Source organism: Rhinolophus hipposideros (genome assembly GCF_964194185.1).
Source record: "Rhinolophus hipposideros genome assembly, chromosome: 9".
NCBI lineage: Eukaryota > Metazoa > Chordata > Mammalia > Chiroptera > Rhinolophidae > Rhinolophus > Rhinolophus hipposideros.
In genome coordinates this window covers 70,774,829-70,797,570 of record NC_138055.1, presented here as the reverse complement: position 1 = coordinate 70,797,570, position 22,742 = coordinate 70,774,829, and positions in this window count along the sequence as shown.

Genomic DNA, 22,742 nt, shown 5'->3' with positions numbered 1-22,742 from the left:
AAATCTTTGGTTTATTTGTTTGGTGGCCATCGTTATTTTCAACACAATGTCCTGTCTTCTCAAATGAGATTGATTTCAGAGAAGTAAGTGGTACTACTAACCTTTAAATGAATGATATAGATAAAGAGCTCTTGATGTCTTACATTTTATTTTTTAACTTTATCTTTTTGGTAGGCAATACATTTAGAGAGGTCAAAAGGAAATGAAATAAAGAGATCTAAATTGAGACATTTTGTTCCCACTGATTTGCATCTATCCCATTTCTTTCTGCCCTTAACAAATAATCATTTTAATTATTCTTTTGCTTATTTTTCCCATGTTTCTTTATAAATGCACAGGTATATGTGTATATATTTATATATGTATACTCTTATTTCCCTTTTTGTTTCTCATAAGAGATGCCATATTATACATACTATATTGTGCCTTGGTTGTTGTTACTGGACAATATATTTGGAGATATTTCCATGTTAATACATAGAGAACTTCATTAGTCTCATTTTATTTCTATATCACATTCACTGTATGGATGTACCATAGTTCATTTGACCACTGTCCTATGTTTTGGACACTTGGATTGGTCCCACTGTTTTGTCATGACACACAGTTCTCCAGTGGATGGTCTTGTCCATGTATCCTTTGATATATCTGTTAGAGTAAGGATATGTGTTAGAGTAGGAAAGTTTCCCAGAACCGGCATTATGGTTCATACTCATCAGTAATTTTGGTAGATGTGGCAAGATGCTTTTCCATGGAGGTTGACCATTTTGCATTCCTTCTAGTACAGTATGAGAGTGTCTATTCCTTGCAGTTTAGCAACTGAATGTTGTCAAATTTCTGGGGTTTGTTTTTATTTGTTTTGCCTTTTTTTTATTAGTTTTATTAGTATTTGATAGTTAATGAAATGGTAGCTCTGGGTGCTTTTAACTTGCATTTTTCTTATTTGTCTTTCTTCAGATAATAGAATATTCTTATTTTTCTTTGTTTTTATGATCTCTCTGAAAAGAAGAATGACATGACAATGAAAAAAAAATCCTTTCTAGTTGCTCCACTCTTGGGCTGTTGAGGACTTTCTAAGATTCTTTGCTAAGGCTCTTTGCTATGTCTTCCTGTGTTAGTGTTATTACACCATGTTTTCTTATAGTGATTAGTAATTATAATAATAGCCAACATTTATCGAGTGCTTACTGTACTCCAGGCATGATCCAAAGCATTCCATAGATTAATTCATTTACTACACACACACACACACACACACACACACACACACACACCCTTTATGAAGGAGGGTGGTTATAATATCTATATTTAGATGTGAAAACTGAGGCATAGAAAGGTTAGTACCTTGCCCAAGGTCACAAAGGCCATTTGTCCTAGGGTGAGCAACTGTTCCATTTTTCCTGGGACTATCTTAGTTTTAGCACTAAAACTAATTCCTGAAAGTCCTGGTCACCCTAGATTGCCTCCAACTCCTTGCTTATGACTATTAAACTCCTCTTAAGACCAAAGGGTCTGTGTGGAATGGGGAGATGTTCTTCCTATAGCACCATGTGTGAGATTTAATTTACAGATTCCTATTTTTATTCAATTAGCCTGATGCCAAGGAAACAGGAGAGTGGGGCCCATTCTCTTGAATCAGGTAGCAGCATAAAGGGCCATAAAAAGAGGGCAGTTAATGTACCTACTGTTATGAGGAAACTATGTGGAAGTCTTATAAGAAAATAATTGTCTTGTCACTATGGTAAGTGATGAATTTTCATGTATTGTGTCAATTACTCCTCAGAGTAGCTTTATGAGATCGGCACTAATATGACATTCATTTTACAGAGGGAAGATTAAGAAATGTGCCCAAAGCAAGATTCATTGGAACTCAGGCTGTCTGCTTGCAGAGCCCATGCTTTTAAGCATTATATTTTACCTAAATATAAACACACATTTTATTTCTAACTTTACCCTTAATGACTGTCAGTACCAAAGACTCTCAGAGAAGAAATGTCTGAATTTTGGGCTTGTTGCAAGGGATGCTGGTTTGTGCTTGAATAGAGTAGCCTAGCAGCTAAGTGATTAGAAATGCCTGTAAGGATTTCCAACAGCTCTGGGAAAAATCTGAGAGAATTGGGCCTTGTTTAAATGTATTGATGTTGTGATGAGCAGAAGAGAAGGTTTTGTTCTCTTTCTGCCACCTGGAGCCATGCGGTTTAGAACAAGTCTCACTTAAACCCTCTGGGTTTAGACATCTTAAGTGTAAAATGGGGGTAATTATTTCTTACTTGCTTCAAAGATAATCTGTTATAGACCCTTCTAGTTCATTTTTTTTTTGCTGTTTTTTATTAGTTTCATGTGTATAAAACACTGTAATAGTTTGACATTTATCATTTATGCCCCTCACAAAGTGATAACCCCCCTCCCCCAATCTACTACCCCTCTGATGTCACATACAGCAGTTGCATTTCCATTGTCTCTATTCCTTATGCTGTACTCCACTTCCTGTGACTATATATGTATCTATATATCTATATATACATACGTATAACTAATTATATATATATGACATAATTATATATGACATAATTATAGTTGACATTCATTATTGTTCAGCTTCAGCTTCAGGTGTACAGTGCAGTGATCAGGCATCTATATCATCCCTGAAGTGGTCTCCCTAATAAGACAAGTGTGCATTGGATACTCTACAAAATCTTTACAACATTATTGAGTATATTCCCCAAATTGATTTCGTATCCCCGTGGCCATCTTGTGTTTACTGATTATGCTTTCTAAGCCCCTCACCTTCTCCCTATCCCCACCTCCCCTCCCATCTAGCAACTCTCAGTTTTTCCTCTATATCTCTGAGACTGTTTCTGATTAGTTTGTTCATTTATTCTATTCATGCCTATATGGTCATTTAATCTACGACAATGGAAGCAAGAATTTATGTTGGGGTAAAGACAGTCTATTCAATAAATGGTGCTGGGAAACCTGGACAGACACATGCAAAAAAATGAAATGGACCACCTCCTTACACCATATACAAGAATAAATTCAAAATGGATTAAAGACTTAAATGTAAGGTCTGAAACCATAAAACTCCTAGAGGAAAATATAGGGAGAAAGTTTACAGACATTACCTGGAGTAATATTTTTACTAATATATCCCCTCGGGCAAGGGAAGTAAGAGAAAAAATAAACATATGGGATTATGTGCAACTAAAAGTTTTTTCACAGCTAAGGAACCATCAATAAAACGCAAAGGGAGCCTATGAATGGGAGAAGATATTTGTCAATGATACATCTGATACGGGGTTAATATCCAAAATTTATAAAACACTCATTCAACTCAACACCAAAAAAAAAAAAAAAAAAACCACTTAAAAAATGGGCTGAGGACATGAAGAGACATTTTTCTAAAGAGGACATACAGATAGCAAACAGACATATGAAAAAATGTTCAACCTCACTAATCATCAGAGAAATGCAAATAAAGACCCTTCTAGTTCTAAGACTCATGACTATCCATATTCCAGTAGCCCTGATTTCTCAAGCTACATTAGGAAAATCAAGCCCTCATTATAGAAAATTTTATACTAAGTACTTAGTATATATATAAATTGATGTAACTCAAGAATGAATTTGGTTGGAGTCCTGTGGTAGAATTTCTAAAATGCCCTCCCAAAGATGCTTTGTCCTAATCTCAAGAATGTAGGAATGTGATGAGATATCTCTGATTATGTTATATGATACAGTTGACCTTAAAGAGATTGTCCTGGATTATCTGGTAGGCCCACTGTAATCACATGAGCCCTTAAAAGCAAAAACTTTCTTTGGCTGGTGGCAGATAGGGCCACAGTAAGAGAAAGGGTAGTCAGAGAGATTTAAAGCACAAGGGGCATTTGACGCACTTGCTGGTACCTTTACTGGTACCATTACTGGCTTTGAAGATGGAGGGATACTTGTGCTAAGGAATTGGGCAGTCTTTAGGAGCAGAGAGCAGCCCCTGACTTATAGCTAGTAAAGGACTGGAATCTCAGTCCTACAAGTCCAAGAAAATGGATCTGGCCAATAGCCTGAATGAGGAAGTGGATTCTCCCCTAGAGCATCTAGATAACTTCGCCACCTGACAATACCTTGATTTGGGTCTCATGAGACCCTAAATGGGGAACCCAGAGAAGCCCACTTGTGCTTCTAACCTGTAGAGCTATGAGATAATTATTGGTGTTGCTTTAAGTTGCTAAATTTGTGGTCTTTTCTTAAAGAGCAACAGAAAACCAATACAAGCCCCCATCCATATTTCTTAGAAGCCTCATTTTCTAGCTAATACCCCTGTGGCTTTTTATATGCGTCCTAGCCTGAGGAAATGTTTTCAGCATCTTTTTCTTCTCTTTATTTTAAGGAGTTGTACAACAGGACAGTTCTCCACTCATACTGTCCTTTTAAAATCAAACTCCTGGCAGAATGCTGTTGCTTGTCTTTCTTTCATTGTCACCATTTCTGTCCCTCATATTATTATTGCTATAGGCCACAGTTTTGCTTACCGACCAGGTCCCTGATACCTCACCTCTCTGACCCTCTGACACGACCTACTTAAGTCAACGTCTTTCTGGCTCCTTATTAATTAAGTCAAAGGGAACTTTCTCTCCAAACTTGAGGCACTTTTATCTCTGTTCTAACGGCCCAGTTTATTTGTCCTGATTTTCCCCCATGCAGATATGTAAATTAGAATCCAGCATGATGGGGGCCTACTTACGGTGCTGCCTTAGCACCTGATCTGTGACATTGTATTATCTTTGGCTGTTTATTGTTTGTCTCTTTTATTGGGTTATAAAGCCATAAGAGGGAACAGTGTATCTTTGTTACTGTTGGAACTTCAGTGCATATCTTGGGGATTGAGACATAGTGAGTATTCAACCAACACCTGAATGAAAATGAGATATGAACTCATTCCCAACACGATAGTAAGGTAACAGTTTCCATAGATGGATATACTTTATATGGTATGTGGATTATATCACAGGCATTTAATGGCTTTTCTAAAAAAAAAAAAAATCTCATAATCAGAAACATCATCATCAAGAAAAACCATTGGTTGAAATACATAAAAGCAAATACAAGTTCTAACTACTTTAGCAATAATAGTATTTATGGTATTTTCATCAATTAATATTTTCTTCAAAATGTGATACCTTTGGAAAGTACAATAACAGCACCCATCACATACTACAAATCAACATGCAGTGCTAGCATAGCTATATAATTTTTCAGGAGAGCCATTTTTACCAATTTTCATTGTCTTCAAAAAATAAATTCAGTTGTTATATTTCCTCTTTCTCAATAATCAAAAAAAAATGTTGATTCCATTTTTAAGTTTCAAAAAAAGTGTTAAAAGTATCTATTAGACGAAATGAATACAGGACTTATGGAAAACCCAAATCCTTTTTTGTTGGCTGAATGTTGATAGGATTATGAGGACAGAGTTGGAGCAATAGAGGTAGAATCTTAAGTGACACGAGACTAACAGAACTGGAATCATTATTGTCAGGGGTCATAATTATACCAGAAGTTAGAGTTCAAAGAGAAAAGTAGAAATGGGAAAAAAAATGTATCAAGGTCAATAGTTAAAAATAGGACAGAACTAAGGCCGCGAATGGCAAATTGGTGCTTGGTATGTATTTAAGGGGTGAGTATTCTATCTATCTTGACATAAAGCATACTGGTTTTGTCCTTAAGAAGTTCAAGTCCTAAGCATGTATTGTATTAGCTGATACTAAAGTACTGTGTGTGTGTGTCTGTGTGTGTGTTTGTGTGTGTGTGTATGAGTGCATATATGGAGAGTGAAAAATAGGAATTCATGGAAAGATGTCTATACAAAATGGAGCAAAGTAAGAAGTTGTTTTTGAATGAAGAAAACAAATTATATATGGATACATGTCAATTCTTTCTTCTTATAGTGAGTTTTACTGATTTTATCTAAACAAATTACTCTTTACAAACTTGCGGGCTAGGAGAAGACATCTTTTTGATATGAAGTGCTATTTTAGCTGTAAAAAAGAAAAAAGGTCTTTGTTAAAACTGGTAATGCAACCCTTGGGCCCAATTCATGAAAATGTATATACCAGCAACATTGCTCTCTCTAGCTGTTAAGCTGTCTCCAGCATCTGCTCAATGTTTCAGTGTTACCCCAGTAGTATTCTACAGTGCTTTGGGAGCTGATGTTGAAAATTTTTTGAGGTTATCTCTGTAAATAATAAAGCGCCCATTCCATAGGTTTCACCTCAATGTATGTTATGTCTAGTTGGAAAATTTACTGACATTACACAACTTGTTTCTCTCCCTTTGGGTTTCTTGCAACACTAATGCTGGCATATTACTCTCTTTAACAATAAGTGTGACAAGAGCCGAGTTGTTTTAACTGCTAAAATTGGTGCCTTGGAGGGTAAGCTTCACAGTATTATGGATCAGATGAAATTGTTTTGTAGATCTCAAAATAATTTGAGTTGCATTCGGAGCCTCTTGCTTGAGAGTCTTAGCTGGATCTTGGAAATCTCTTAGACCCTAGGAGTAGGCTTAGAGAGCAGAATACTTCCCTCTTCCTCTGTGGGTGCAGGACTTATTTCTTTATTTGGGCAAAAAGTCATTCTTTGGTCTTTTAAATACATGCTATTGTGCTCTGATTATAGTAAGAGCTTCATTTCTGTTAATTATTGATGGAGGTGAGGATGGCGATCTAATCTCATGAGACCAGGTGGCCTTGACAGGTTTTAAGCTTGGTTCCTCATTCCTACTCAACCCAGCATGCCTTTCTGCTGGTATTTTCCATGTTATCAAGGTGTTGGATCATTAGAAGAGAAATGCACATTAAAAAAAAAAATTTCACCAGGAATTATACAGTATCTTAATTCATAAAGTAACTATTTTTGTGATCCTTGAGCACCATATTTTATCTGATTAGACACTTTCCTCGGAAATAAATCTGTTGGATACAGTTAGTATTTGCATGATTGGTAACTGAAAGAATTGCTAGGCAATCTTCATACCTTGCTTTTGGGTGATTATTTACTGTAACATGTAAAATTGAACCCCTTTAATGTCTGATCTTCTAAAAGGGTGAAGATACAGGGAATATCATTCATTTCCTCTTTCTTTCATTTATTTATGTAGTCAACAAATATCTATGGAGTATCCACCATGTGCCAAATACTGTGCTAGGTGCTAGAAATGCATCAGTAAAGACAATAGACAAACTCATGGCATGTATTAGGTGGGTGTAAAAATCATTGCGGTTTTAAAGGTTAAAAATAATTGGAAAAAACACAATTACTTTTGCACCAACCTAATATGTTTTAATCAGGCAGACAGTAATTAAATAAAGCAAGAGATAAGAAATAAGCACTGTTAAGATAATAAAGAGAATACTGTGGATGAGAGGGACTAGTGACTAAAACATGTGACTTCCTCGGCAGGTGGGTAGATAATATGTGTACAATAACCATAATAAAATAAGGCACGGTAGTATATCATATAGCTATTGACCATCTAGGTATTTGATATTTACTACAATGACTTTTTCCCTTAGATTTTGATTTCTCTTTTTATTTCCTTTAGGTTTCCTATTTTATAGGGCATCAAGGTGAGGGAGTGGGGAGATAGAATTGAAGAACATTTGATCGAGTATTTATCTTAGGGATGATTCAATCTAATCCTCTTCACTTTGTAGGTGATGAAATGAAGGTTCTGAGAAGTTACCTAACTTGCTAAGGGTTTCTCAGCTGGTGACAATTACTTACAAATAACTAGTGTTCATCCCCGTGGACTTCCAGTGAGTGGTGCTCCTCTAGGGTTTTAGTTTATAAGACTCCAAATCTAGACTTTCATGGTCTCACATGTGATCAATCCTGAGGTATCCTGAGTTCTCCAGGCTGCAGGGGTTACTTTCTATTTAATAACTAATAACAAGTTACAAGCCCCCTTTGCATTCCCAAATCAGCAAGAAGCCTAGTCTTTAACGTGCTCTCACATGCCTCCTCTGTCTGGCTTAATGTTCTAGACTTTTCTCTGGGTAGACTCTGGCAGTTTCACAACTGCTGGGAATCTCTTCACTTTGTTTAAGTCTCAGTGTATAGACACAGTTCATTTTCCAAGCACTTCTAAAACCAGGTTACATAGTTTACAAAATTTTATCATCGGTTTGGGGATAACAGAATATTCGAATTACTCTGCAAAAAGGAAAAGGTAACCTGGATATTAGCTACCACCAGAGGTCATTGGTCAAACCCTCGAGAACAGCTCTCTTCTTATCCTCTCAGTCTTTCAATCCTCTAACCCCAGTCCTCCCACCATGTTGCAGGGACCAGTTTGACACACACCATGGCCTTTGGCCAGGCCCCTGTTACCCAGAGCCCATGCTGTAAGGTCTTCATTGGATCCAGATAATCAAGACAATCCTTTCTTCTCAGAGAGGCACTTCAGTTCATATTGATGGTAATGTTTGACAAAATCCTACAGTCTCATATTTTCCATTCCAGTTTTGACTTTGGACTTTATTTTTACATAATCAAAATGCTCTAAGTAAGATTTTTTTTCCAAGACAAAAGAATAACCTCCCCCATTATGAATGATGCCTTCATTTTGAGCTAAATTTTAAAAGTATTTTTTAAAAAAGTTAGCATCTTTGAAATAACCATCTCACATACCACTAGCTAGCAAAATTTCAGGCTTACTGGATCAAGTTTCTGAACACCTACATAATCTGTAGAATTTTCCCCACGTCTCTGCCAGTTGCCTTCCATTACCATCTTTAAAACTTGTTTCAACCTTTTCTGAAAGCCTGGTTAGTCTCATGCCTTTCAAATCAACACTTTATTCTTAGCATTTATGTATTCAGTTTGTATGATGCCATTTTACCATATTTCATCATTTGTACCTGTATGTTCTCCTCCTGATTAGAACACAAACATTTTAATGACAATTACTTTGTTTTAAGATCTCCACACTCCCTGTTTGACAACAGTGCCTATTTAATACTCAACAAATATATTTCCTGTCAGGCTGAAATCTGTTGTTTACCCCCAAACATTGTCAAAGGCCTTAGGCTTAGTGCATACTAGTATTTCTATTTTGATGACTTTCATTTCACCTTCCTACTGAATTTGTCCTATGTTCTGTAGCCACTGCTTGTCATATGGATTTGGGTGTGACATCCAAATGAAATTCCCATTCAAGAGTATTGTTTCATTTCATTTAATGTTAGAAAGTTTCATCTTTAAATCTCATGCTATGATTTTCTATTGTATAACCCAATGGGAAGAGAGTATGCAGAAATGCCAGAGACTGAACAGAAGCCAGGGCATCTCATTGGCACTGCTCTATCCAGGAGGACTGTATGTGGCCTTTCGTGGAGTGGCAGAGGGTTGCTGGTGATCTCAACAGGGCATTGAGAACATTATCAGAACGTGCAAAGCCAGTGGAGGGTGGGCTATGGGCAAAGGGATAATACCTTTGAGAGTTTTATTGAGAATGGGAAGGTGAGCTAAGGAAGATAAGTTGAGGAACCTGAACCACTACACCCTCAGGCCCAATTATGGCCTGAAAACACACAACATGGGAGGACGAGGCAGAGAGATGGGATCAAGGAGTGAGGACTAAAGTTTGCAGGTCCACATTGATACGTAGCTGAACTCAGTGTTTTATTTAAAATTTTTAAATCAATAAAACAAAATGATAACGTATCTAACAATGTTTTCATTAACCATCCCTGTGCCTAGTCTCACCTCATCCTTCTTTTAATACTTATTTAATACCAAGTGAAAATTCAGAGAACTTTGATTTTCCACTGTTTGAAATTATAACTTTGCTCAAAAATGCAATTTGGTATCTTTGAAGTTTTTGGTTATTTGCTTATTCAAATTATATATTTTTTCTTGTAAAGAGGCAAGTTATCTATCGCTAGGAATAAACAACAGTAATCCATGGTAGAAATCCAGACCCTGCACATCTACAGTAGTTTTAATATTAAGGAAGACTACTTCTTGGGTATCAGATCATGTATGTAGCTACATATATTTGATGAAATTGATGTATGGCCAACAGAATACATAGTGGATACATTTGGAGCCACACAGCTTAGGCTTCAACCTACCATCACTTTCAATTAACTTTTTGATCTGAGAAAGTTACTTAACTTCTTCAAGTCTCTGTTTCCCCATCTGTTAAATGAGGCTGCTGATAATAGTACTTAATCTTACAGCAGTGTTGAAAGTTTAAAATGAGTTAATATCTGTAAAACTGGTAGAATGCCTGACACACACTGCCAAATAAATGTTAGCTATTATCATGATTATACCCCTGTGGTTTACTTTTGCAGTCAGTTCATGTTTAAGTTCCTTGGAGGTAATGATTTCATTGCTAATCAGTTTTATAAATTTTGAAAATTGAATTATTTTCTTCTTTTCTTCTGAAGATTATGTGTGTGACATCCATATATACATGTATGTATATATATCCAAATGCCTTTTTAAAGTGTGTGCTGTAATTTCTACATTACTCAATAATGGATTGAATTTTCTTTTTTCAGCAATGCTAAGAATATTTTACTCATGGGGAAGTTTGTTTTTTCATCTTAACTACCAGGGTTAGAATGTAACCCAAATGAGGGATCAATTTCAGTGAAGGTGTGAGCCCACAGAGTTTCCTTTCTATTAGGACCAAAGGAACAGTTTAATTTTCTCTTGTTCTGCTTCAAATGCATCTCAAATTGTACTGGGAATATCACTGTAAAATAAAGGAGCTCTTGCAATTCAGCACCTTGTACACACAGCTAATTAAATAGAACCAGATGCAAGAAACAGACAAGAATCAAGCTCATAAATATTACACAGTTTTATTAATAACATACAAATGATCTTAATTAAATCTGCATTTTCCATGAGTAACAGTCTCACATATAGGTTTGTTCCCTTGCCCAAGAACTCCAGAGAGGGTGGAAATGTCCTGGAATTTTAATATAAAGAGTCTATTGGATTAATAGACTCTCCCTAGTCTCTGCTTTCCAGCCTTTCACTGTAGCTTTTCCCACTTTCTAGCACCCAAGTGCCTAAATAAAAGACTCACATTTCCTCTGAGCTCTAGAGGAGCATGTGATCCTATAGACCATTCTTGCCATTTAAAAAAAGATTTCAAATCAAAACCCATATAATCCACAAAGGTCCAAATTAGGTCTCTGTATGTCATCTATTCTCATTGTCCCATTATTGTACTTACTCAAATTTTTGATTATATATTTTTTTCCTGTGATTATTATTTTAAAGTCTGTCTCCCTCTCTATATACAAGCTCTTGATCTCAGGAGCTCTTTATCTTGTTCACGTTTGATTTCCAGTGCTAAGCACACCTCTGATCTGTGGTAGTAGGTTCTTTGTGATTTGGTGTGGTGGTGGTGGTGGTGGTGGTGGTGGTGGTGGTGGTGGTGGTGTGTGTGTGTTAGAAGGAGGCTAAAGCCAGGTATTTTATCACTGCTTCTTTTTAAAATTGAAAAATAATTCACACATAATACAATTTATATTTTGAAGCATACACTTTCATTTGTGCTTTGACAAATATATGGAGTCATGTAATTTGTATCATGATCAAGGTAAAGATCAGTTACATCACTCCCCAGAGTTCCCTCCTGCCCCTTTGCAGTCAGTCTCCTACTTTGCTTTTATCCCCAGCTCTTGGCAACTACCAATTTGTTCTCTGTTCCTATAGTGTTGCTTTTTCTAGAATATCATGTAAATAGCCTCATACAGTTGGTAGTCTTTTGTGTCTGGCTTCTTTCATTTAGCATAATGCTTTTGAAATACATAATACTGATGTGTTAGTAATTGCTCCTTTTTATTACTGAGAAGAAATAGAGTAGATTCTAATAATTATTTGTTGCATATATAAAAAGGAATCCAGACCTGGAAGCACATCTGCAAATGGATTAACTGAGAAAATCTAAACATGTTTATTCACAAATACTTGCTGAATGCCTGGATAATATGTTAATTATGCTTTAATGGTAATCATAGATTTTAATACCAGGTCTTGTTTTTATCTTCAGATTTTTTGATGGAGTAGTTTTCTTGGATAATTGGAGTATTTAAGCAACATCTCTAATGGAAATGAAATTATTGTTTTTGTTTCTGTGATACCAAGGTGTTAGCATCTGAATATCATCTCATGAAATCTGAGACTAGGCTGATATTTTCAGCATAGATTGTCTCCACTGGAACAATGGGCACTGTACTTTTCAAGTAAAATTTCATATCTCACAGCTAATATGGTATGAAAAATATCTTATTTGGATGTTAAAAAGGAAAATTTAAAATATATTGCTTGCCCCAACTTAGCCCTAGAATAATTAAAATCAATATCAGTCACCCCCTAAAAATTTTATCTTAGATCCTTGAAGAATATTGTCCTCAGTGCTTACTAGGTCCATGACAAGAAGGACTTTTATATTTTGAAGGGTGTTGACCTCAAGTCATTGAGATGAAAGGGGAATCAAGTTTGTCCTTTGTATTATGACTAAAGGACCACGGAGAGACAAGATGTATAAGAAAAGAACACTAGCTTAAAAATGAGATGTGGAATCTACATGTTAGCCAAGGGATTTAACCTCTTGTGACAGTGACATTCTGTACCAAAGTTGAGATAAGTAACTCAGTCCTGCCTATCTTTTGGGTTGCAGTTTTTTTTAAATTTTCAAATGTTACTACAAGTGCTACTAGCCATTACATTCTCTTTGAACTACCTGTTCTTTTATTAGAGACAGGACTGTATGATATGTGAACACGTGGGCTTCTCCCTAAACTCAGCAGTGGAGACCATTGCAGGGAAATTTCTTTCTTCATTCACTCCTTTGAAATAAATATCGCCATGAGCACGGAGGAATCTTGTTATTAAAAAGTACCTTAGGCTTTAACTCCAAAAGGATACATGACCATATATAAGCTACTTTGTATACATATATAAGCTGCTTTCCACATTTGCTATGGAAAACTACCTAATACACAGTAATTTTCATATATATCATGTTTATTTACTTACTATTTTCAAGGTGCTGTGCTAAGAGCATGACATGTATTATCTCCTATAACCCTTCACAAGAGTCTGCCCAGGATTATATGACTAAGAAATATTTCATAGATGATGAAACTGGGATTTCCATTTTATTGTTGTTTTTCTGTCCAGTTGTTCTAGTAATACTGTGTTTCCCCGAAAATAAGACCTAACCGGAAAATAAGCCCGAGCATGATTTTTCAGGATGACATCCCCTGAACATAAGCCCTAATGTGTCTTTTGGAGCAAAAATTAATATAAGACCTGGTCTTATTTTCGGAGAAACACGGTAGCTGGTTTTCATGGCGACCATTATCTCAAGAACGTGGGTTTTCAAGGCTATTGCAGAGCTATGGAAGGTGGGATGGGAATAGGGTAAGTTAAAACTCCACAAAACTTGCTGTTCTTATCAAGATTTAGCCATTTTTGTTGAATAAATGTTCTTCAGATTTCATAAGACTCAGGCTAACTTCCAGAGATCTGAAAAGTTTTGACACATTTTTCTGATGTTCTCATTGGAGCAGATTTTTCAGGTGTCCTTATTCCACCATTCCCACTGATGTCTTGGATGTGATAGATTTTTAGCATAGGAGGTGATGGTTAATTTGACCCATTTAAAAAAAAAATTTCTTGTAAATACATTTTAATACATGAATACATTTTGAATAAAACTGAATTGAGCAAAATATGGTTGAGAACCATCTCCATCAGAATCACTTGGAAATTTATTAAGGATGCAAATTACTGAATCACCTCAGTCCTATTAAACCAGCTTCTCTGGAGAGAGAACTCTGAACTTTATATTTTTCACAAACTCCCAGGTGATTGATGTATATGTACAAACTAAAATTGAAAAATCACTGCCATATGGTATTCTATAATTGACATAATTCAATGTTTACATATAGGATATTGGGTTGTAAAATTGATTTTGAGCATCTTAAAATTCAACAACAGGAATTTTGGCAGATAACAATCATTTTCCTTTAGATTTACACTTATCAATGACATTTCAACATTGCCTCTACATTAAGTATCATTTCACAAACATATCTAAGCGTTGTATTATTAAGCACCTGCTATCTGCTAGGCATTCATTATGTTATTTAATTCTCAAAGATATGACTTTTTAATCCCTATTTTTAAAGATGAAGAATCTGTCCAGGATGATATGACTAACAAAAGGAAGAAATGGGATTTAAAAGAACTACCCCTAGCCCTAAATCCCATGCTTTTTCTGTTTTGCTTTCCTGGTTCTCTTAAGCTACATTTTTATTGATAGATATTTCCACTTGAGCATAAAGATCATTTTGCCAATAGATTCACAACACTTATTCATTTTCATTCTTTTTAAAAACATCAGGATGTTAGATGTCTTTCTTATCTTTTTGTAGTGTAATCCAATATCTCTTTGTCTGAAAGTTATAGAATAATTGCCAAATAAAGTGACTTGTATGGCACAGGCATGAAATGTGGAATGCATAAACAAGGAAGTAAGATGATTTGAAACCTCTGTGCGTGCTGAGGCTGAATTTCACAGTGGCTCTAAAATGAAGGTGAAAGACAGGAATTGAGGCCTTAAGCAAACCAAATCATATTAGCTCAGAGAATAGGAAATGACTTTCCAAATTAATAGAGATGAGCTAGCATGTACATGCTAAACACCTTCATGTTTTTAAATGACTATATGTCATTTTCTCTAGGTTGTGGGCAATGAGTATATATATATAATTTTTTTTTTAAAGATTTTATTGGGGAAGGGGAACAGGACTTTATTGGGGAACAGTGTGTACTTCCAGGACTTTTTTCAAAGTCGAGTTGTTGTCCTTTCAATCTTAGTTGCGAGGGGCAGAGCCCACCATCCCTTGTGGGACTCGAGGAGTTGATCCAGCAACCTTGTGGTTGAGAGCCCACTGGCCCATGTGGGAATCAAACCGGCAGCCTTCAGAGTTAGGGGCATGGAGCTCCAACTGCCTGAGCCACCGGGCCGGCCCAATGAGTGTATATTTTAAAAGATTATTTCAAAAGAACAATTTTTCTCAATGAGCTGGCCAGCGATTCCTTATGTTACGGTGCTGCTTCTTAGGATGCTGGATCTGATTCATCACATGTCAAAAAGAGAGAATATGGCACAGAGGGGTGCTCTGTAGCCCCAGATGTGACATAGAAAATTGGCTGACCTGACATTTAGAGCTGTCAGCTTATGATTTTGATCTCACTCTATGTCTATGCAAAATTCCTCAGGTCAATTAGAGAGCATAGAGGACTCAAGAGAAGTCCAGCTGTACTGATTTAATTTTGTGTTCTGAATTTTATGAGATTGGTTCATGTATGGGCATATATTTCTTAGCAGATGTCAATTTTTAAATAACTATACTCAGAACTCTTTGAAACAAAGACCATTTCTCATTCAGTCTTGTACTATCAAAACCTAATACAGTGCCTTGTACACAGTAAGCACTCAAAATGAGGAATTAATGAATAGAGTCAACCAACAGAGTGCACATTAGTCAATTATGTGTTTCTCATCTGTTCTCAATCTATTGTTTATTTGAAAATAGATTTTAAAAGATATAGCTAATTAAGTAAGTATAAGGGTCAAGAATAACAATAAAACAAAAATCTATGTACCCACCTAGTTTAAGAAAAAGAATGTAATAATTAATTTCAAGTCCCCTGAGTATCCAAACTCTTTTTTTCCTTCATTGTATGTCCCACCTCCAGAGGTAACTATTGTCTTAAATTTTGAGTTTATCATTCAGTCTGATGTTTATATTAGAAACTAGTGTACATGTTGTCAGTATGAACACATTGCTCCTTTTTGTAGAGAGGATAAGATTAATTTCTGTTTAAAGCAGCAATAGTCTTTATTGATGGGGTAAAATTCCATAAGGGGAATGATGTAAAGGTGAAACAGGCTCATCCCCTCAAAATATACTCACATCTTAATAGGAATTTTCATCACCTTACCCTCAAAGGAGTAAATAATATGGGAATTTCAGTTTCCTAAGTGAGATGAATAAAGGAGAGATTTTTGGTGGGGGCTATTTTTAGTGTCCCTATACATTCCCATTGGACCTCATATGCTCCTGTTGTTAATGAGTCTTCAGTAGCTGGAGACATGGACGCATGGACCTGTGGAGTATGGACCTGTGGGGTAGAGAAATATGGCCACAATTCCTGTTATGAAAATACCTACTCCAGGCGGATTCACTGATTATAACAACAGCTTTACCATCCTGTAAATTTGGAAGGTGTGAGCCAAGGCTTGGTAAATCAAAGCTGTTTTCCCACAGAAGAAGATGAAGGAAGTGACTTAGGTTTTACTTACAGTGAAGAGTTTGTGTGACACCACAAGAAAAAGATGCCTCTCTTCTAAGAACCTGATTGACTTCTTTGGGTTCTTTCCAGAAGAAGGAAGATTTGCTCTTGTTTTTTTTTCACATGGGGGTGGACTTTTGACTTTTTCATTGTTCTTTTTCTCTGAGTAGGCCAAGTTATTTCTTGGCTCCCCAAGGGTGAGCAAAGGTAATATTTTGAATACTCTCAGAAGTGAGCCTGGTCAGTTTGAATGAGTATGATTCACTTTTCCAATACCTTGATATTGGATATGGGGTGTTGGTGTTCTGGTTATTATATTTATACATTAGTTTTAGTCATTTTGCATCAGTCTTATTCATGTAACTTATGTAGCACATTCATGAGCACCTAATATCTATTAATACTAGATGCTAGAAGCATAGTAGTGTATAGAGCAGATATAGTCTCTGTTTGCAAGAAGCTTACAGTCTATTATTGGGGTGACCACTTCACAAGTTATATAAATGTCTAATCACTATGTTGTACACCTGAAATAATTATAATATTGCATGTCAACTGTAATTGAAAAAGTTAATAAAGTTGATAGTCTATCAAGGGAGGTAAACATTCATTCCAATTCAGTAAGTGCCATGAAAAGAAAGTGTATTTCATTTTGCTAAGTGATTTGGAGACACACCTCCTTTCCACCTGTTCATATTTCCTTATAAAGGGCCACCAATTAATGTAGCCTTCCTTGCTTCTCCAAACTGGCCTGGTCTTCTCCACCTTCGCCCTTCTCCTACCTTTGCATTTGTGATGGGCCTCTCTGCTCTGAACCTCTGCTTCTGAGTGGGAGGTGGGGGGGGCTGAGGCCTTGCAGGTTTCCAGGACAGCTGTGACTGCGAACGTCTGTCTAATTCTGTAGTTCATGTTAGGAAACTCGCTGACACCACATACCTAAACTACATTTTCCAATCTTGCCTGTATTAGTTCTATGTTGATACTTGATCGTTATCTGCTGACTCCACTGTCTCTAAATTAATGCACAATTTAGGTAGCAGAGAAAATGCTATTATTGGTTCCTTCAAACCTCAACACCAAATTTGATGCTTATACTGGGAGAACTGATAAAGTCTAATTTCTGTGCCAGTGATTTTCAAATTCTGCTCCTCAAAGGAAGAAGGATTATAGTGAGCTGGCAGGGCTGAATCCTGCTCCTTTCACAATGCCTCAGTGAGCAGAGGTTTGGATCTATTTTACATATTAGGCTTCCACATAAAAATTCTGAGGTTTAAAGAGTTTAAGAACCAGTGCCTTAAACTTAAAGTTTTCAAACATTTGAGACCACAATCTACAATAATAATTGCACTCTATATTATACATACTCATATATATATTACATACCTGTGCATACGGACATGTGTATACTATCTCCACTCCATTCCATTCCATTCCATTCCATTCCGTTCCGTTCCGTTCCATTCCATTGCATCCTATCCCACTCCACTCCACTCCACTCCATTCCACTCCACTCCATTCTATTCCTCGCCTTTCCATTCCATTCAATTCCTTTCCATTATACATCCCTAGAAAGAAAACTTTGGTTAAAAGTTACTAAATTGATTCCACAACACTCATGACATAAAGTTTGGAAAATTCTGCATCACATTATGTTAATTTTGCCAAAAGGCTGTGCTCTGTCTGGACTGTTGTCTGTCAATGACCTGACCTTCTATTGATGGCATCTCTTCTGATCTATGTGCTTTATTTCTTTTAAAGTTTAATATATTATTTATTTCCTGAATACACATAAATTAGGGTTAAACTCACTATGCAATCATGGTCCCTTCTGAGAAAGTGTTTTTTAAATCATTGTTGTTATTGCTTTCAACAATACCATAATGATGCCATTATATCTCAAACCTGACAAACATTACTAAACGTTTCTCTTGAGACTCATTTTGAACCATATTATTACTACTGGCCTGTTTTGTTTGGTTTTGTTTTGTTTAATAGGGTAATTTTCTATCAAATTACAGTAGTGAACAAAGCTGACAAAAATTCTCAAGTTCATAGAATTTATGCTCTGCTAGAGTGTTTCTTTTGCATAAAAAATATTCATTGGACTCATATTTTAGACTTGATTATTTATATGAGCTTACTTATCACTGCCCCATTCTTGACAGTATGACACCCAGAAAATGGCAGTTTGATGGGGATGAGGAGGGCAGTATCATTTTTGTGCTTGAGCTAAGCCCTGAACGGTGCATGTATTGGGTAGAGTGTTGAGAGAGGGCACGAATCAGCTTAGAGAGATTGGGCACAAGGAGGTCGAGGCATCCAGAGGGATGTGAAATGCTCTGAAAGGGAAGTCAGAGGGCGTCAAAGCAAACAGGACCTCTTTCCTGGTGTAGCTTAGGACCAGCCCTGTCCCTTAGTCTGTGAAGCTGACTTCAATGCTGAGAAGTCAACCCGTTACTTAACTTTTGTCTCTGAAATTCAGCATCTAGTAAAGAGAGCTTCTGACAAAGGGCAAGTGGTTAATCCCCAGCTGGAGGGAGACAAGTGCACATGCCCAGAAAAAAGCTTGGCCCCACGAGATGCCAGGTTCAGAGTTCTCTTTCCTGCCTCCCCCAAGTCACTGCTTGTTTGCTTTAAACAGGAGGTAGAAATAGGCAAACACAGGTGCTGTCTGCATTGGCAGGGCAGCCTTTCCTCCAGATTCAGGCTCTCCCTGGATGGTACTGGCTGGTAACCACAAGAATGAAGATCTAATCAAGCGAATGCTGGCGCTCTGCCTACCACTAACTGGTTTTATTCAGCTTCCCCATTGTTGATAATAAAACACAAGTGAGCCTTCAGTTTCTTGCCTGCTGGTTCCAAAACCAGCATTTGCGGCAAGCTCTCTGGCTTGCCATTTTGTGGTGTCAAGGAAAAAACACTTGTCTACAATCAGCAGACCTGGCTTCTTGTCCAGGTTTTGCCTCCAACATACTCAGCATATCACTTAACCTCCCTGTGCCTTGTTTCAAATGGAGACCCTAACCCCTAATGTTGGCTAAGTTTTGTGCTGCTTTATCTGAGGGATTTATCAAGGTGGAAAGCAGAAAACACTTAAATGAAATTCAAGGCTCTGTCTTAAAATCCTAAATGGTTGAACTGTGTCCTGGAGAGGGTAAGGAGTGGGAGAGAAGTAATCAGACTGGAAGGGGAGATTTCTGGTGACTGGAATGGAAAGAAAGAGAGAGATCTTACCCTCAGAACTTGTGCTCTGCTCAGGAGGTGACAAGACTTTGGAAGGGAAGTGATGACAAACAGTGAGGGCACCTTTAGGAGGCTTGGGTTCTACCACTGGTGTTTTCCAACTCACCTGAGATTTCTAGCCTTGAAAAGAAGCGGCAGAGCCTGGGACAAGAAATATCTCAGCCATAGCCAGTGTAGACATGTATCTGACAATCGGAGGGGATTCCCCGCTTTGGAACCAGGTAAGACCTCAGGGCTTCACACCTTTGCGGGAGGAAGCCCCCGGAAGGCCTCCGGTTTAACTTCTTCATAATACAGTCACGATGGGACTTGGAGTCAGAATTCAATTGATTAAGGAAAATAAAAATAGCTAATGCATATACTTTTTTTTATGTATCTGAGTGAAGGGACATGCTCTGTATAGGTTCATGCTCTGTATAGGTGTCGCTGTATTTATTGAATGAAATCTCTCAGAAAACCCTGTATTTCCTTTCTGTACACACTGAGCTTCTCTGCCACGTGCCTTTTGATGACACAAGAGCTCCAAGCTCGGCAAGGCTGCCCTTGACACAGTGTGGGCAAGGCCTGGAGCAAAGAGCAATAGGTGCAGTTCGAGACTTGAAGTCCTGTCCACGAGTGAGCAGCTTAGGCAGGCCCAGGCAGGGCTCTGAAAGCCCATCACTGAGGAATCACCCCACTGGAAGTAGCATTGGGGTAACACACTTCATTAGCCAGAGCTCCTGCCTTACCAGCTGAAGTCATTTAGGACTGATAGATTCTCAGGCCTTCCTCAGCTCCAAGTTTATGACTGCTTTCCTTCCGAAGGCCAATAGGTTTCCCTCCCCTAACAGAGACATAGAAACCCTGAAGGTTTTTGGGCCAGAGTTTCTCTCCCACTGTAATGGTTTCCTGAAAATGGAGACTTTGCCTTGGCTCCTAGACCCAGTTCTTGTTCCATACTTCGCAGTTCCCAGTCAGTCATGGAAAGAGGAACGTGCCTAAAAATAACCAGCAGTTGGGCCCACAAAGTTCTGGGGGATGCGTCTGCAGCTAATGGAGAAAGTTTGAAGTCTGCCTCTGTGGTTCTGGAAACCCAGCTGTGGTACGCTTGCCAGAAGGGCCCTTCAAGTTGTGTTATTTTTAGTGCCTCTCAGGGCAGCCTTTGCAAAGTCAAGTTCTCCCTGTCTGCAAGTTATTGAGGTCACCCAAGGACAGCAGCTTTAGAGCAAATAGGGAGGAGAAAATGTGCTTTTAGTGCATTTGCTCATGCTTTTGTGTTGCCCCTCTCTTTTTGTGTATCCTTTCTTAATCTTCCCAGAAGCCCCTCCACTCCCACGTGAACCAGGTACCCCCTACCTGTGTTCTCCCTAGATGCCCAGATATTTCCAAGGTCCCCTGAGCCTGCCTTTCCTAATATCCCCTTGTCTAAGTCTTCTTTATCAGAACTAACACATCTGTCCTTCAGGGAATGAAACTAATCTGATAAATGAACTCACAATAAAGTATAAATGAGATGGTTTAAAATGACCTGTTGTACAGAGTATGGAGCATTATCTTAAATTGTGGTAAAAAACACATAAAATTTACCTTCTTAACCATTTTTTAAGTGTGCAGTTCAGTACTCCTAAGTATAATCATATTGTTGTGAAACAGATCTCTATAACTTGTTCATCTTGCAGAACCAAAATTTTATATCCATTAAACAACTCCCCATTTTCCCTCTGCTCCTCACCCCTGGTAATCGCCATTCTACTTTCTATCACTGAATTTGACTACTTTAGATAATTTGTGTAAATGGAATCATACAGTATTTCTCCTTATATGAGTGGTTCAGGGTTCATCCATGTTGTAACATATGATAGGATTTCCTTATTTTTTAAAGCTGCGTAGTATTCCATTTTATGTATATACCACATTCTCTTTATCCGTTCGTCCACTGATAGACACTTGGGTTGTTTCTGCCTCTTGGCTATCGTGAACAATGCTGCTGTGAAGATGGATGTGTGATTACTTCTTTGAGACCCTCCTAACTTTTTGAATATATACTCAGAAATAGGATTGCTGGATCACACGGCAGTTCTATTTTGAACCTTCTGAGTAATGTTCGTACTGTTTTCCATAGCAGTTGCACCATTTTACAATCCCACCAACAGTGCAGAAGGGTTCCAACTTCTCCACATCCCCATCACCACTTGTTCTTTTCTGGTTTTTATTAGTAGCCATCCTAACGGGTAAGAGAGAATGGTTCAATTTTAACAGATGATTTCAATGCTTCAGACTAAAGGAATAACAATGGTGTTGATTTCAGTCTCTGGCATAGGCCATGGGGAGTTATTAGATATTTTGGTTAGGATATCCTTATTGTAACCTTTAAAACACATGACATAGACCTCAGCAGAATCATTATATCACCTGAGTGACAGTTAGCTCACCTGTCCCTGAAATCTAGTTAAGATTACCTTCTCTATACCTTATTGTAGAATTGAGAAAAGTCAGATTCATGACACAGGATTTTGCAAATTTCTGAAGGGCTGATGTCTCATGGCCTCATTTCTGGCTCCTAGGTTCTGCTTATGTTATTTTTGTTTTTAGCTCTCCTGATTATACCATTCTTGTTTTGTTCCACATGAACGCAGACATGAAACTGATTTTCTCTCCTCAGTTTCTGAAGGAATGGCCATCCACTCATAGATTCTTTGTATGCAGCACATTCACTGAAGTTTCGAGGAGGGGTTTACATTGCAGAAAAGCAAACTATTTAAAATGGAATATCAGCACTCCCATTCTCAAAAGTTCTTTGGGTCATCCTGCCTCATTGCACTTGTTTTCCCTGCTGTCTTACCAGCTATCAGCTTCACTCACCAGTTTGCTGGCTCCTCTTTTCCCTTCCCTTCTCTAACTTTTTACCCTGGCCCTTTTTAACTCCTAGTTCTGTGCTGCACCCACTAGAACCATGTGGGACTGATGGTTTCTCGGCTTTAGATTCATGTCTTTTATCCTCCCTAAGGCCTATAGACTTTTCTCCATTTAAAAAAGAGACAGGAACCCGAAGTCTGGGTCAAAGTGTGTGTCCAGTTGTAATGCTTTCCTGAAGCTGGAGACTGCCTGACTGGTAGACCTGGTTCT